Source organism: Leptosomus discolor, chromosome 8 (genome assembly GCF_034619465.1).
Source record: "Leptosomus discolor isolate bLepDis1 chromosome 8, bLepDis1.hap2, whole genome shotgun sequence".
Lineage (NCBI taxonomy): Eukaryota > Metazoa > Chordata > Aves > Leptosomiformes > Leptosomidae > Leptosomus > Leptosomus discolor.
The window spans coordinates 58,290,867-58,304,870 of record NC_141398.1 but is presented as its reverse complement, the minus strand read 5'-3'; positions in this window follow the sequence as shown (position 1 = coordinate 58,304,870).

Here is a 14,004-nt window from a genome sequence, read left to right as displayed (position 1 = left end):
AAGCTATCAATCTTACATCCCATGGGGACTTTTCCTTTTTTTCTTATTTCTAGCAGGCTTATCTTTTAAAAATGTCTCAGTGACCATGAAGGAATCTGATATAACGTAGTGATTCAACAATGCCCATAAACCAAGAAGTGCTTGTTCATCAAAATCAATGAATACCAGATGTATCTTACGCAGTTCCTGGAGTTTCAGGATTACTGTACTCGTCTATAGGTGGATATATTCTGCCTTCCTCATCCAAAATGAGAAGTTATGTCAAAAGTATTTGGAGCAAATTCAGACAGATTTTTCTTTCTAAAAGATTCTCCCACAAAGAAGTGGTAAGTAGACATATTGACATGTTGGAAAGATGCTTTTTATGACTTCAAAATGGAGAAATTATTGTAAATATCAAGCTATATTTTCCCCATAATATCCATTTTTGAACACTTCAGTCTCTCCTGGACTGCCTTACTCATAATTGCTGCTCTCTCAGACTAGTGGGTATAGTAAAAGAAAGCGACTGTTTACCGAGTGACAAATACACACATATACAAAACTCCTCGTTTCACAGATGTTTTCAGGAAGCTATAACCCCTGATAAATCTTTGCAGACCACTGAGATGAATAATATTTGTGCATACATTTTTGAGGCTACCAAACTGAAGAGGTATTTGTGGCTGCGGGCTTTGCCACTCACATGGAAAAGTATGTTTTCCTTATATCCATCATACCGGCTATATTTTGCACATCTGTCTTTAATTAGACCGATTTCATATCTTAAAGAGTACGTGACATCAAATGAATCATTTAGAAATTGGAGTTAACCAGCAAATGACACAGTTCTCTTTTGTTCATTCATGAGTTGCCACGGTGTCAAAATTCCCTCAAAACAGAGTTTTTAGCAAATCTGAACCCAAATGTGTAGTAAATGTCACAGTCTCAGGGACAGATCTGGCATGCATTTTTATGCCATATACCAACTTACATGACCGGTGGTTATACAGTGGTTTTATTAGGGCATAGCACTGAAATCAGGAGGGGTTTGCCAATTGTAATCTGTTCCACTTAGCTCAGTAGAACTACATGGATTCAAAAGGTATTAGGATATAGCCTAAATCTAAAGGGAGGCACTAGCTGACAAGCTGCAAAACAAAAATCTTCCTTTTATCAACATGACCTCATGGATCTGAAGCAAGTTTCTCCATCACCTGCTTCTCAGCCCGATGCCAGTCCTCTGACAAGCTAGATCCTTCCCAGCCTGGAGACCTGAGCCCATTCAGAGGTACACACTTACCATAACGTGTCTGATAGATCTGGGAGGCAGTTTGAGAAGGGTGCAACAACGGAGGAAGCTCATCTCTGTTCTTCATAGATCTGTTTGGAAAGGAATTTTTTTTATTACTGGAATGAATATGACCACAGTGATTTAGGTTGAACGAAACATGGAACATCCCGCAGCACCCTCCAGCCAGTTCTCTGGCTCCAAAGTGACCATCTGCAAGCTCCCAGATGCCGAAGTCATTCTCACCCTGCATCACTGCGTGATCATTTGCCTTTGCCTACAAGTAACAGTGGAGGAAAAAAAGATGTCTCGTGCCAAACTTGAGTTTCGGAACACCAACAATATTTTGGAAAACGTCTCTGACAACGTTGCAGTCCGTCCTGCTAAGCAGTGAATAGCAGGAAACAAAAAACACACTCCTATTTTTTCTGCTTTCCTCTTCTCCCCCTCCCCAGCTTTGGTCGTGCATTTGCCTACTTTAATAAAAATTTCCTAGAAAGCTCAGCACTTGCTTACCTTGACAGTCAGGGCAGTTATCCTTTGGTTGTTGGTAGTTCTGCTTGTGCAATGGTAAGTCTGGGGGAAAAATCCCACCAGTCACACAGAAACGGTGTCACTGATTTACCTGATTTACCTGCTGTAAATCAGAGGAAAAAAGAGAGGAGGGGGAGGAAAGGCAGTGGTATTTACAATGTCTTTTGAGAGAGAAAAGAGAGACTATATACCATGTTGCAGAATTAGGATTTTGTAATGTTTTGAGAATTAGCTACTAGTTTATATATATGTGTGTGTCTATATTGCATATTATACATAATACATACAATGTGTATATATAGTATATAATATATATGATATGTATATTATAGATGTATCTAAACACACACATGGGATATAAAAGTTGTCTTACCCATCCTTGCTTTGCCTACTACCTTATCTGGTGGCTCAGGGCAGAAGGGACAGGGGAGCCCCTCCTTGCCCTGTCCTGGGTTTACTCTGTGGCCACCAAACTCAGTGACAAGCTGGCACATCTGTCATTTTATTTTCTACCAAACCTGCATCGATCCTGCCTCCTCACGTTACGTAAAATTTTGAAAGAGTGAAGGAAACCTTTAACAGAGGAAAAAGTAATGAAAGATAAAAGGAAGGTCTTTACCAGCTCCAGTAATAATTACTTTCAGGAGCCCATGCATAAGGAGACAGAGAGGCAGCATCTGCACTAACGGGATGATCTGGGGGGGCATATTTGTTAATGCTAATTTGTTAAGCTGAAGTGCAATACCAGATAATGCACTCAAACTCCCAGCACGACAACTACTTTTCCACTGCCATGTGAAATAACCTCATCTCTGTCTTTCTGTTTGTTTGGGTATTTTTCCCCAGATATTTCAGAAGGAGAAGAGTGAAACCAGCCTTAAATCCTGGAGGAGCTCTCAAACCCAAGCTTCGTTTCTGATTTCAGTTATGTTTAGAGCATAACATGGGTTTGTTATTCTGTGGTCCCTTGCTGAAATAGGTCAGTGTGGCCTCCCCAGTTAAAAGATGCCTGCCAATTATACTTTGCTCCAGGCCAAAATTCTGCATAAAAACACCAATGAAATATTAGCACAGGGAAAAGGATTTTAATGCTCTTATTTATATTCTAGCAGCACTTAGGGGATGGATGCTTGTATACCAAGTGCTGTTCAGAAATGCAGTAAGAAACAGTCCCTGCTTATAATAAACAAAGTAGATAAGAGGTAGAAAGGAAAACTGAAGCGTGAAAACAGAGGCCAGATCTTCTCAATCCCAGATGCATGTCTCTCCCACCAGATCCTGCCACTGCATTGTGACACGCACCCAAATGCAGATCTCAATGTGGGAGAGAGTTTAATCATGCATCTAATTGTTTTAATTTAAAGAGGCACCAAGAAGCTGATCCACAGTGCTGTTTCCTTTATGCAAAACAAGAGAGACCGTGGCAATTACTGGAAATTATTTATCAACATCTGACGAGCTGAGAGACTAACCATGAACTTAGAGTGAAATGCCACGACCATGGACTGAAATCAGTCTGTTTTGGCCAGAATGTCATTGGTGCTTATGCAAGGTACATATAAAAGAAGATAACTTTCACTCTAGGATTCCGTTTTCCCAATTTTATAAAACAGGTCATCTCATCTTTCTCCACGACATCTCTGGCACTGCTGCTTGCCTTCAGTTAAGACTTTCTAACTCACTTTGGCCCCCATGAATAACCAGCCTGATAACAATAAGCAATTTATACTCCATAGCTGAAATATGCTGTTTGTGCACGTAGGTTTTTGGCCCATTTTTCTCCTTAGAAGAATATGAAACACTAATTACATTCTTTTCTTTTTTTTTTTCCAGGAGAGTTGATAGAAACACATCCAAAAGGCGCGTTTCCCTAGGCAATAGCCTGCTTTGATAAATTCTTATTGCACTGGAAATATTTGCATTTTAATGTGTAAAACAGAGATTAGGCAAAAAGAGCTCTAATATTGCTTGAGCACTTCCTGCCAAGCAACAATTTCATTGTACTTTAAATTAAAGAAAGTGCAATTCGTTAGTTTTTGTCGTACTAAAGGAGGCTGGATACATTTCTTCACTAAATGAAGTTATTTCGGTTGTGTACTGGCATAACTGATAGATGAGTTTAGTTCAAGACACTAAGAAACCAACCAACGTTTGCTGTTTGCACAGTAGCTGACACTGACATGCATTGCGAAACCCCACACTTCTGCTCAAGTATATTTAGTCATGGAATCATAGAGTCATGGAATGGGTTGGGTTGGAAGGGACCGTAAAGATCACCTCATTCCAGCCCCCTGCCATGGGCAGGGACACCTCCCACCAGACCAGGTTGCTCCCAGCCCCATCCAGCCTGGCCTTGAGCACTGCCAGGGAGGGGGCAGCCACAGCTTCTCTGGGCAGCCTGTGCCAGGGCCTCACCGCCCTCACAGGGAAGAATTTCCTCCTGATATCTCATCTAAATCTCCCCCCTTTCAGTTTGAAACTGTTACCCCTTGTCCTGTCAGTGCCCTCCCTGATCCAGAGTCCCTCCCCACCTTTCCTGTAGCCCCCTTTCAGCACTGCAAGGCCGCTGTAAGGTCTCCCCGGAGCCTTCTCTTCTCCAGGCTGAACACCCCCAACTCTCCCAGCCTGTCCTCACAGGGGAGGTGCTCCAGCCCCCTGAGCATCTTCGTGGCCTCCTCTGGACCCGCTTGAGCAGGTCCGTGACTTTCCTTCACTTTTCCCCCACAGCTGGACGCAGCACTGCAGGTGGGGTCTCACCAGAACGCAGTAGAGGAGGGAGAATCACCTCCCTTGAGCTCCTGGCCACGTTGCTCTTGATGCAGCCCAGGATGCGACTGGCTTTCTTTTTACAGAAATCTAGTCTAATCCCTGCTTGAGAAACAAATCCCAGACAACAGCAATAATGATGAGGGGCTTTCAGAGAAAGAAATGCTAACTCAGCCAAGACCACAAGTTGGATAAATTAAATAGTGAATTCCACACCTTCAAAAATTATTTTTATGCCTATGCTCTGTTATCAGTTAGATCCCTGTACATTGTGATAACCTACAGACAACTAGATTCAGGCTGCTGGCTAGCTTGCCCCAGCGAGAAATCACCCTAACTAGGGGAAAACCATTCGCTTAACTACATGGATGTAAATCTACAACAGCACTACTAAAGCCAGCTCACCTAAAGCAGGGTGATTCTGGATTTATCACAGTTCCGAACAGAATCCAACCCAATTAAATCCATCCGGAGCATAAAGAAATCATGCTTGTAATCATACATGAGGCAGGCACAAAAAGGCGTGCAAAGTGCAGCAGTTACATTTCATTCGCTATTAGTTTTCACGAGCAAAAGGACACTCAGCATCAGCCACGGCTGCCCTGAAGCGCTGCTGAACATGGTAACCTTTCCTGGTGCAAACAGAGACTTTACAAAACGTTGCACACCAGATATCAGCTTGGCCTGGCTAATTTAACAAAATCCACTTTGAGCAACTTGATCAAACAGGAAAAGGTGGATCCGATGCTCAGACTTTCCTCTTACTCAAGATGGCAGCAGAGATATTATGAGTCACTTAGCAGAGCTGGCTCCTGGATTTATTTTCTGCACTTCTAACAGGACCGTAGTCGAGTCACTGGAAACAGATTAGTTTTGGATTGGAACAAGGCAGGATCTAATAGAAAATAAAACAAGAGAGTCAGGAGATGTTTCCGGATGTTACTTACTGTGTCCTGTTGCTCCTGGCCATCTCCACTTCTTTCCACAGAGGAACACATGATGTTTGCACAGCCTTATTAGAGAAATGACTTGTCTCCAGGTTGCAATATCAGAGAGACAAACCGGAGGAGTATCCTGGAAAAGAAGAAATGGATGATGTGAAACAGATGTTTTCCTTTAATTGCTTACTGCAGATGCATCCCAGTTACTAATCCACCTGCTATCTTCCCATAGGGATAATTACTCACCCTGTGATCCCGGCCAACCGCATTTATGTTTTCCAGGCCTCATTATACCCATCTCCACCTTGCCCAACAATACGCACCGAAGTGCTGCAGAAGTGTGTCGGTTTTATAAACAGCTATATCTTTCTGCACCTCTGCGTACAGTTAGGAAGCTTTTCCTAGCTTTCCTCATGTCATCTTTCAAAAGTAAAGCCTCTCATACAGCCCTTTCCCCAAGGCATTGCACCTGGTTGGACCTTTTGGGTTCACGAAGTTTTCAAAAAAACCGAAAAGGTCTCTAATCCTAAGTGAAGTGTCAGTAAATGCAGGCATTTTCAATGTGGTTTCTTGTATACATAGATTTGTGTGGCAAGTAGGGTTTTCCAGAGAACCTGCAGATGTTAATTAAAAATAATGGTGGCATCAGCATGGTATATGGGAGAGCAGAGCTTACATGTCACAGCAGTAAATAGTTCATGTCTGAAATCCCTGTTTCTTCTAAGACCACTTTTGTCACAACAACTGATCAGAAAGGCACAGTGAAGGTTTATGAATATCCAGGTTAAGTTAAGGCTGTTTTTTTTAAATTTGTTCATATGTTGCTATTCTAAAAGACATTTAGCACAACGCAATGGCCAATGTTTACCTATCATTTTCCCCAGACATTTCAAGACTTACAGTTATTCTGGTCAGTGAGGACAGAAGCACTTGGCAGTGAGTTCTGATTGTGCTTAACACATAATTAACAGTTAAAACCAGCTAATCGAGTCAAGAACAACATAAGCTTCGAGGCGTCTCTGGTTGTCACCTATACCAAGCCACCCCTGGATGCAGGAGCAGCTCATGTCTCCAATGCTCCAACTGTGGGACTGGCTGTCCTGCTCACTGCCGAGGAAATTTGGCTTTGGTGGAGTGGCTGGTGGGCAAGTGATGGGAACTGAGTAATTGTCATTGACTGAACATGATAGGACTGGAAAAAGAATGTGACCTGAGGTACAAGCTTTGTTATGGTCCTCATTAACGCAGCCTTCATCTTTTCTTTTCAAGGGAGCTACTTATTTCTGTGCCTCAAGCAAAAGCCAGAGCCAGCTGGAGATAATTTAGTCCTACTTCACTAATGTTGATGTCTCTGGATTTAATATTGGCTTTTCTGGAACCCTACTATGACTCTTTGGCTTGGCAAGGTGGCTCAGGTAGTTATCCTGAGCATAATATTTTGTTAACCAACCGGCTGCAGATCTATTTCAAATATGAAACAGGAATCTGGTCATCCAGGACTAACAAACCTCCTCAAGCTCTTCCACTGCTTGATGCTCAGCAGCCCCCAGCTCTGGGGAACGTCTTCAAAAGCCTTTCAGTGAGCAGCTTAACTAATGCCTGCTGGAGAAACGTACAAAAGCAAAACGAAGTCTTCAGAGAGAAAATCTGTTGGCTGAAGAGATGGGTGGATGCTGTGGGGAACAGTGGAGAAGGAGCTGCAGAGAGCAGGGGTGTGCGTTGAGCTCAATCAACGGAGGTCATCACGAATTTTGCTCAGCAGAAGCGACATCAGGATTCAGCCAGCCCAAAACCCACTGTTGTCCCCATGCCTTGTGTTTCCCCAGCGCCCCTGGGGGCCTGTGAATACCTGATTCAAAGGACCTAAGCAATGGCCTAAGGAGAAGCTGGGGGAAAGCCCAGATGCAGCAAGTCTTAAGAAGAACAGACAATAAAAAGCCAAGGCACACCATGACAGCCTTTGTTCACGCTGTCGTGCCTGGGGACAGGCATGAAGCCACGAGTTGACATCCCTGCCAAACCAGAAAGCCAGAGTGAGAATAAAACAACGTCCCGAGCAAGAGCGCTCAGGCAATATTTTACCTGCACTGTTGCCCATCGGCACTATCCGGGGATGGTGTCAGCCTTGTGTTGCTTGCTGTTCCTCACGTGGAGGATAAGTTGGTACAAAAGGACATCAGTGATGGAAAGGAGATACTAAGTGTGTCCTCATCAGTTTTACACAGACCATCGGTGCTATCAGAGGACCAGGACGAAGGAGGAGCATACAGACATGGTGATTCAGAGCCTGTAGAAACCAAGCCCCTGTAAGCTTACAGTAGCCTCAGCTTGACCTAACAGCAGCTAGACTGCCCTCAAATGTGTTCAGCAGAAAAGACAAATTTAGTGTATCTTTTTGTTTTCATTTCAAACAGTTCAACTCCAATTTGGTGCCTGACTTACACACAGGTCTGGTGAGAAATGCCGGTGTGATATATATCACAAATTGGGATTTTTTTTAATCAAGCTTCTCGAAATCTCACCTGTTGTATCAGTGGCTGTTATTACACCCACTTACTTACATAGGTAGCTGCAGTCCCATTACTTGCCAGTGGTGTGGAAAAGCCCTGGACATAACCCAGCAGTTTTGATGTCTGCAGTAACTGTGTCTTCATGGGGAAAAATTAGCTACAATACTTGAGAGAAAAGAAATAAAACCATTATGAAAACCTATCTAATTGAATTAAATGAAATTAGCCTTTCAAACTGCCCGTTCTGTAAATAACCTTATCTTCATGTTTACTGACTATTTGACAGAAGTCTGAATTATCCCAAATTTTATCAGAATAAATCAACTAAACAAAAAATCCCTTCTAAAAAGGACATACATACTTAATAACCATCTGGAATACATTATTCCTTTCCAAGTAGCATTGTTGATACTGAAAGTGTTGTAACAATATCCTTTTCTAATGTGGTTCTGCTGTGGCTCCATCCATAATAAAACTAGTTGATGCCAAAGAATCCACTTAGCATGACAAGATCCTCAAAACCTGGATTATTTGTGTAAGATTCTCATTTGACATTCTGAGCTTCATGGTCTGATGAAACTTTTTTATGATATTTTTAAAGGAGACCGAAGAATGAGCATCATCTAATCTGGGGAAATGCTTTTGCTGAACCATACACCCTCCAAATTCTTGTAAATCCTAAACCCCACTAAGCAGAGATGGAGATCAAAAATGAGGAAAACCTTCCCTGTTTCCTGCCTTGCAAAGCCTAAAATAACCATACCTTTTGTATTTTCTTGTGTATTCAGACAGCTCTGCAGTATGGCTGCATTCAAAGTTTACCTGGATACTACAGAAAAAGTGTAATATACACCTCTCATGGACGAATGCCACTCAAAGTACAACACATGTACACCAAGATACTCAGAAAAGTCTAATAATTTGGAGGGCTCAAACAGAGGCAGCTGAAACAAAAGTACCCAGCAGAAAGAACTGAACACTCACCATTTTTTAGCTCAAGTAAAACAAAGAGTGGCCTGCCAGGTTCCCAAATAAAGGTATTTCTACCACATTAATGGTGGTCAGAGCTGGGAAGCTATCTTTTCTCCTAAAAACCATCCCAACTTCTGTGGCCTTGCAGATTTGTAGTTATGTCTCGTTTCCCAGCACTGTTCTGTCTCAATCTTTAAAGAAGTGATCAGGGCTAGAGAGGTGGGTACTGTAAAACTAATCTCCCTAGAAAATTACACTTAAAATTGTAGAAGTTCCATGGACTTTGTGGCAGTAAGGTTTTCACTCTCCTTTTTACTCTCCTTTTGTCCACTTGCTGATGCACTAGCTGATCCTGTCCTGCTTGTATAACCTCAGTTTATCTAGCCGTACACACTCACGTTGTGCAAAAAATAGTTACTCTTTGTAAAAGCTTTTCAGAGCTTCGCGAGGAAAAACAAGAAGTGATTGCAAAAAAAGAAAAAAAAAATCATCATAACAGAGCCTGTTAAATGCTGGAGATTACCAGTTCCAGCTGTTCTATCAGCCAAACACTTCCAAGCAATTTAGCCCACAGCAGCAAATCTCCATGAAGGGCTGCTGCAGAAAGTGGATGAGAAGAGTCAGAGCCATTTCAGAACTTCTTTGAAGTCTTAGTCTTCGCCATAAGTCTCCTCTTCCCTGAGGTCCCTTTGCTGTACTTCAGCCCAAATGCCATCTCCTCGCAGCGAATTAAAGAGCCCTGGGTGCAACTTCACATTGTTGTTTGCCCTCACTGAGAAATGAAGCCTGTGATTTGCAAGAAGCCACAATACCAGCAAGAAAGTTTTGTCCGTGTGGTTGTTGGCAACCACTGGGACAAAATATGGCTTGAAGTCATAACAGGACCTGGGGTCCCCTCCCTCAACCCCTGCCACCCTCCCTGAGATCCAGCTGTGAGCCTTTCTTCTTGCTTGCTTTATTCTCTGTGTTGCCTGATAGTAGAGGTCCTGCCAATCCACAATTAGAAACAAGAGAACTGCAGCTTTTTGCTCTGACTGCCCAGAGATAGGGCAGTAATTTATCTAGCCAACATGCCAAGGACTTGCCAACAATGACAAAAGCAAGTTTGTAATAAATGATTCTTCTTGGGGCATTTCCTTCACTTGCTGATGGAGGAAAAGCAAAGAAAAATGACAAAAAGCTCCACTCCTTTTCTTCAGACAACTGTGATTTATTATAGGCGAACTGAGGAGGATTCCAAAAACATTACTCCTATAAGGGAAGGTAACTCAATCTCCAGTGAAAATAAACAGCCATGTTTAAATAAACCTTCTGAGAATTGTGACTACTCTTTCCCCCAGAAGTTGGGGGAGCATTTCTTTCCTCTGATGTCGTGCTACTGCGCAAGATACTGCTAAGTGCCTGCTCTGAAGACCAGGGGTCTCCTCTGGTTTGGGTGGCCTGGTAAGTCATCAAAGGATAAAAGGCAGAGAACAAAGGGAAAAAATAAAGTATTATGAGCTGCAGATGAAGGGCCTGACAGATGTTGGTTTGCTGCTTATGGGAACTGCCTTTCTGCATTGGAGCAGAGGTTCACCCAGCTCAGCTCCCAGGTTCCTATCCTGGCTAACAGCGGGGCAGGGAAGGGTAGATGTGCAAGGTCTTTCCCTGATATACCCTCCCAGAGGCCAGTGGTCACTGGTTTAGGGACTTTCTACAGCTCTTCCATGCGTAGTGAAGTCAATAATTCACAGTAACAATGAGGTGGGGTACCCTGCTAGCATATGAGGACTTCACAGCAGTGAGCGATGTCCCTCATGGAAGCCTTGGAAGAAAAGCTTAAGCCAGTGAAATAGAAATGGCAATGCATGTCTCTCATTTCACTGAAACCCACTTTCAAAGCGCACGTAACAGAGGTAACAGCAAGCCCTACAGAACGACCTTCCTGACTCGCTCACGGAGCTGGGCACCTTCTTTTAGCTCTCTCCACAACTGAGAGACAAGCACCTCTTACTGCCCACAGGAGCATCGTATAATTTTCAGGGCTCTGGGCAATTCTGGTTGACACCACGTAGGAAAAAAAATCAAGATTCACTAGGCCAGAAAAAGAGCATTAGCAAGAGCACGACGGCGTATTGTCAACTGAGGCGCTCACTGGGGAGATAGGTGTCCTAATTTCAGGCACCACTCCTGACACTCTGTGTTTTATATTGCTCCTTAGTCAAAATTCACAAAAAGAAAGGAAATACTCACATTTTCTTTTCTCTGTAGAAGGACAGTACTTCGAACAACGCTGCAGAGTTTGGGCCCCAGCACTCTGAATGTAAGCCCCTTCACATTACTGGGGTCCACACAGACTTTAGAGCTTTCAGCAATACTAAGAAACCTGGGGACAACAACCTTCCCATGGTTCAGAGGACAGGATCCAGCCCCTCTGCACTGAGGCCTCCAGACCTTCTCTCCCCTGTGAGAAAATGAGAGGGAGAAGGTTAAATGCCACCTTCTTTCCTCCTCTCCTGCTTTGGCACCACAGGTGCAAATTGCTCAACACGACCAATAGCAAATGGATTAATAAGAGTTTGAAAATAAATGCAGACATTCAAGAAAAGTCAGGTCATGGGCATCCAGCCCAGAGAAGCTTACAGAGAAATGCCATCTACCTGTCATTAAAGACTTCCCACTGGTATTTAGGTCATGCTTTTCCTTCTTACCATGCATACATAACGCCAGCCTCTGATCCCATGAGGCGTGGAGAGCCCCAGCAAATTGCTATGTTCCTCAATGCCCCTTGAACACCCCACTGTGATTTTTTGCCTTGACTGAGTGTGATCTGGTTTGCAAGGCACGCCTTGTGACCCCTCTCTTACTGGCTTTGCTCTTTGCTTTGCTTTCTTTTTTCTGAACCTTTTTTCATTAGCATGAGCTATTAGGAAAACACCGCAGTCAGTGATGTGAATCCCACTCTCCCCGCCGAGATAAGATGTAACTGATGACACAGAGAAAATTAGTCATAAGTTCCTTGGGATTGTCGTTTTTCTCTTAGATGCTGTGAACACATCACCTAGACCCAGGGCAGATGTTTTCTTATTAAGCTTATTGTGCTTTACTAAGTTTATTTCTTCACAGTTCATCAACAAGAGAAAGGTAATTACAGCAGCCCTTTTTACTGCACTTAAAGAACTACTGGGATAAACGAGCGGGAAGCAAAACTGCAAGTCTCCTCCTTCTGGATTTATGTGATGATGAAAAACTTGGCAAGAATAATTTACTCGTGAGTTAATAGTGAGCTGAGCTCCTCTGGTCAGCTGAGAACCAGGCTAAAGACCAGAGCTCACACATATTTCAGGCAAACCAGGCAAGGTTAAATCCTCCGATGAGACGAGGCAGCCGGGACATCCTATGGTGCAAAGCAGACTGCTGCTTCCAAGGCTCCTTTTCCAGTTTGTGGAGACAGCAAGACACCTTGGCTGGGGCTCCAGAATAGCTGGCGTGGGATGCAGGGAGCTGCTGGCAAAGGGAAAAGGCCACGGGGAGCAGTATGCCTTCAGCCACAGCCCTCGTTGGGGAATTAGGTGCTCCAGTTGCTGGCTCCCAGTCTCACTGTGACAATCTGCATGGCTGGATAAATGTCCCAAGGCAGACTCCTCAACCAAATCACAGCCCTCACCTGTGGGTTCACTGAGCTACGTTGCTTGAGGACTCACCTTTGAGCCATGAGACATCTCTCTTATTCCTTGGGCCAAGAATTACTTCAGTATCTCATGCTAACTGTGCGCTGGATCCCGGATGACAGCCCTTTTCTCCACGTTGGCTGGGCAGTGCAGTCATGCTGACGGTTGTTCTCTGGCTCAGCACACAAATTTCCACGACTGAGCATGATGACTACAAAAGCTTTGGGAACACCCTCCCCTTGGAGCCAGATTCCTCTGGAGAAGAGAGGCCAAATGGAGGAGGACCCAAATGCTTCATGGAGGAATGTCCATGTTCCAAGGATGAGAATGAGGAAAGACAGACATCTGTATTTCTGCTTCCACCTTTCTTGAAGGTGGTGATATTCAGTTTGCCCAGAGACATCAGCGGACTGGGTCCCAGAAGAGGATGTCCTAATTCTTCAGGATCCTCATTGTGGAAATGGAGGTGCCAATGGACTTTCAAGGGTCTTCAACAGGGCAGCAGCCAAGCAGGGGGAGCTTAAGGATCCATACTTTGTTTAAGTTAAGCCACAATTAAGCAACTATTTCCTTTTGTGGCTACAGCCCTAAGTGGCTAAATTGTCTGCTTCTGAGATTCAGCTCATCATCCCAAGCCCCTTCGAGGCAGGGAGGTAACACCTGAGACCCTCTGCAGTGTTCCTAAACCACACAAACTGGATGAATAACTGTGCAGGAAAGCTCCATTTCAAAATATTTTGCAGTGAAAGTAAAATACATCAGCATGAAAGTACAACGTGTTCTTTGAAGTACATTCTTGTAAGTACATGTTGTTGTGATCTTTTTGTATCATTTTCCAGATTGATTAAGAATGTACATATTTTTTTAAAAAAATAAGGTCAGCAGAGTGGTTAGAAAAGCCCCTTCTGAGTTATGTCCTCTTGCTTCTCAGTCTGGGCTCCCTTGGTGTTTTCTAAGACCAGTGTGAACTGTCTCATACTATCTAACAGAGCTTCAAAAAAACCACTTGAAAGAACTCAGAAGCCATCATCATAAACTGACTAAGGGAGTATTTTAAGAACTCAACTCAAGTATCTTTCAGGGACAGATATATCACTGAGCTACAAGGCTCTGTTGTCACAGGATAGGTAGTTTTATTCCCCCAAAAATGGAATTCTAATGCAAGAATGTTAAAGGCTCTCAGAAAACTGCAGACCTACCTGCCCTGAGGATGACTTTTCCTGTGTAATTTGACTGCCCTAGAAGCTGGAAGTATAACTGCTGTTTCAAACTGGTAATTACTTGGCAACTAAATAAACTACAGCATTGTTGGCCCCTGAAAAGCTAGACTAACATGTAAGATTTCATTATATACTTTATTC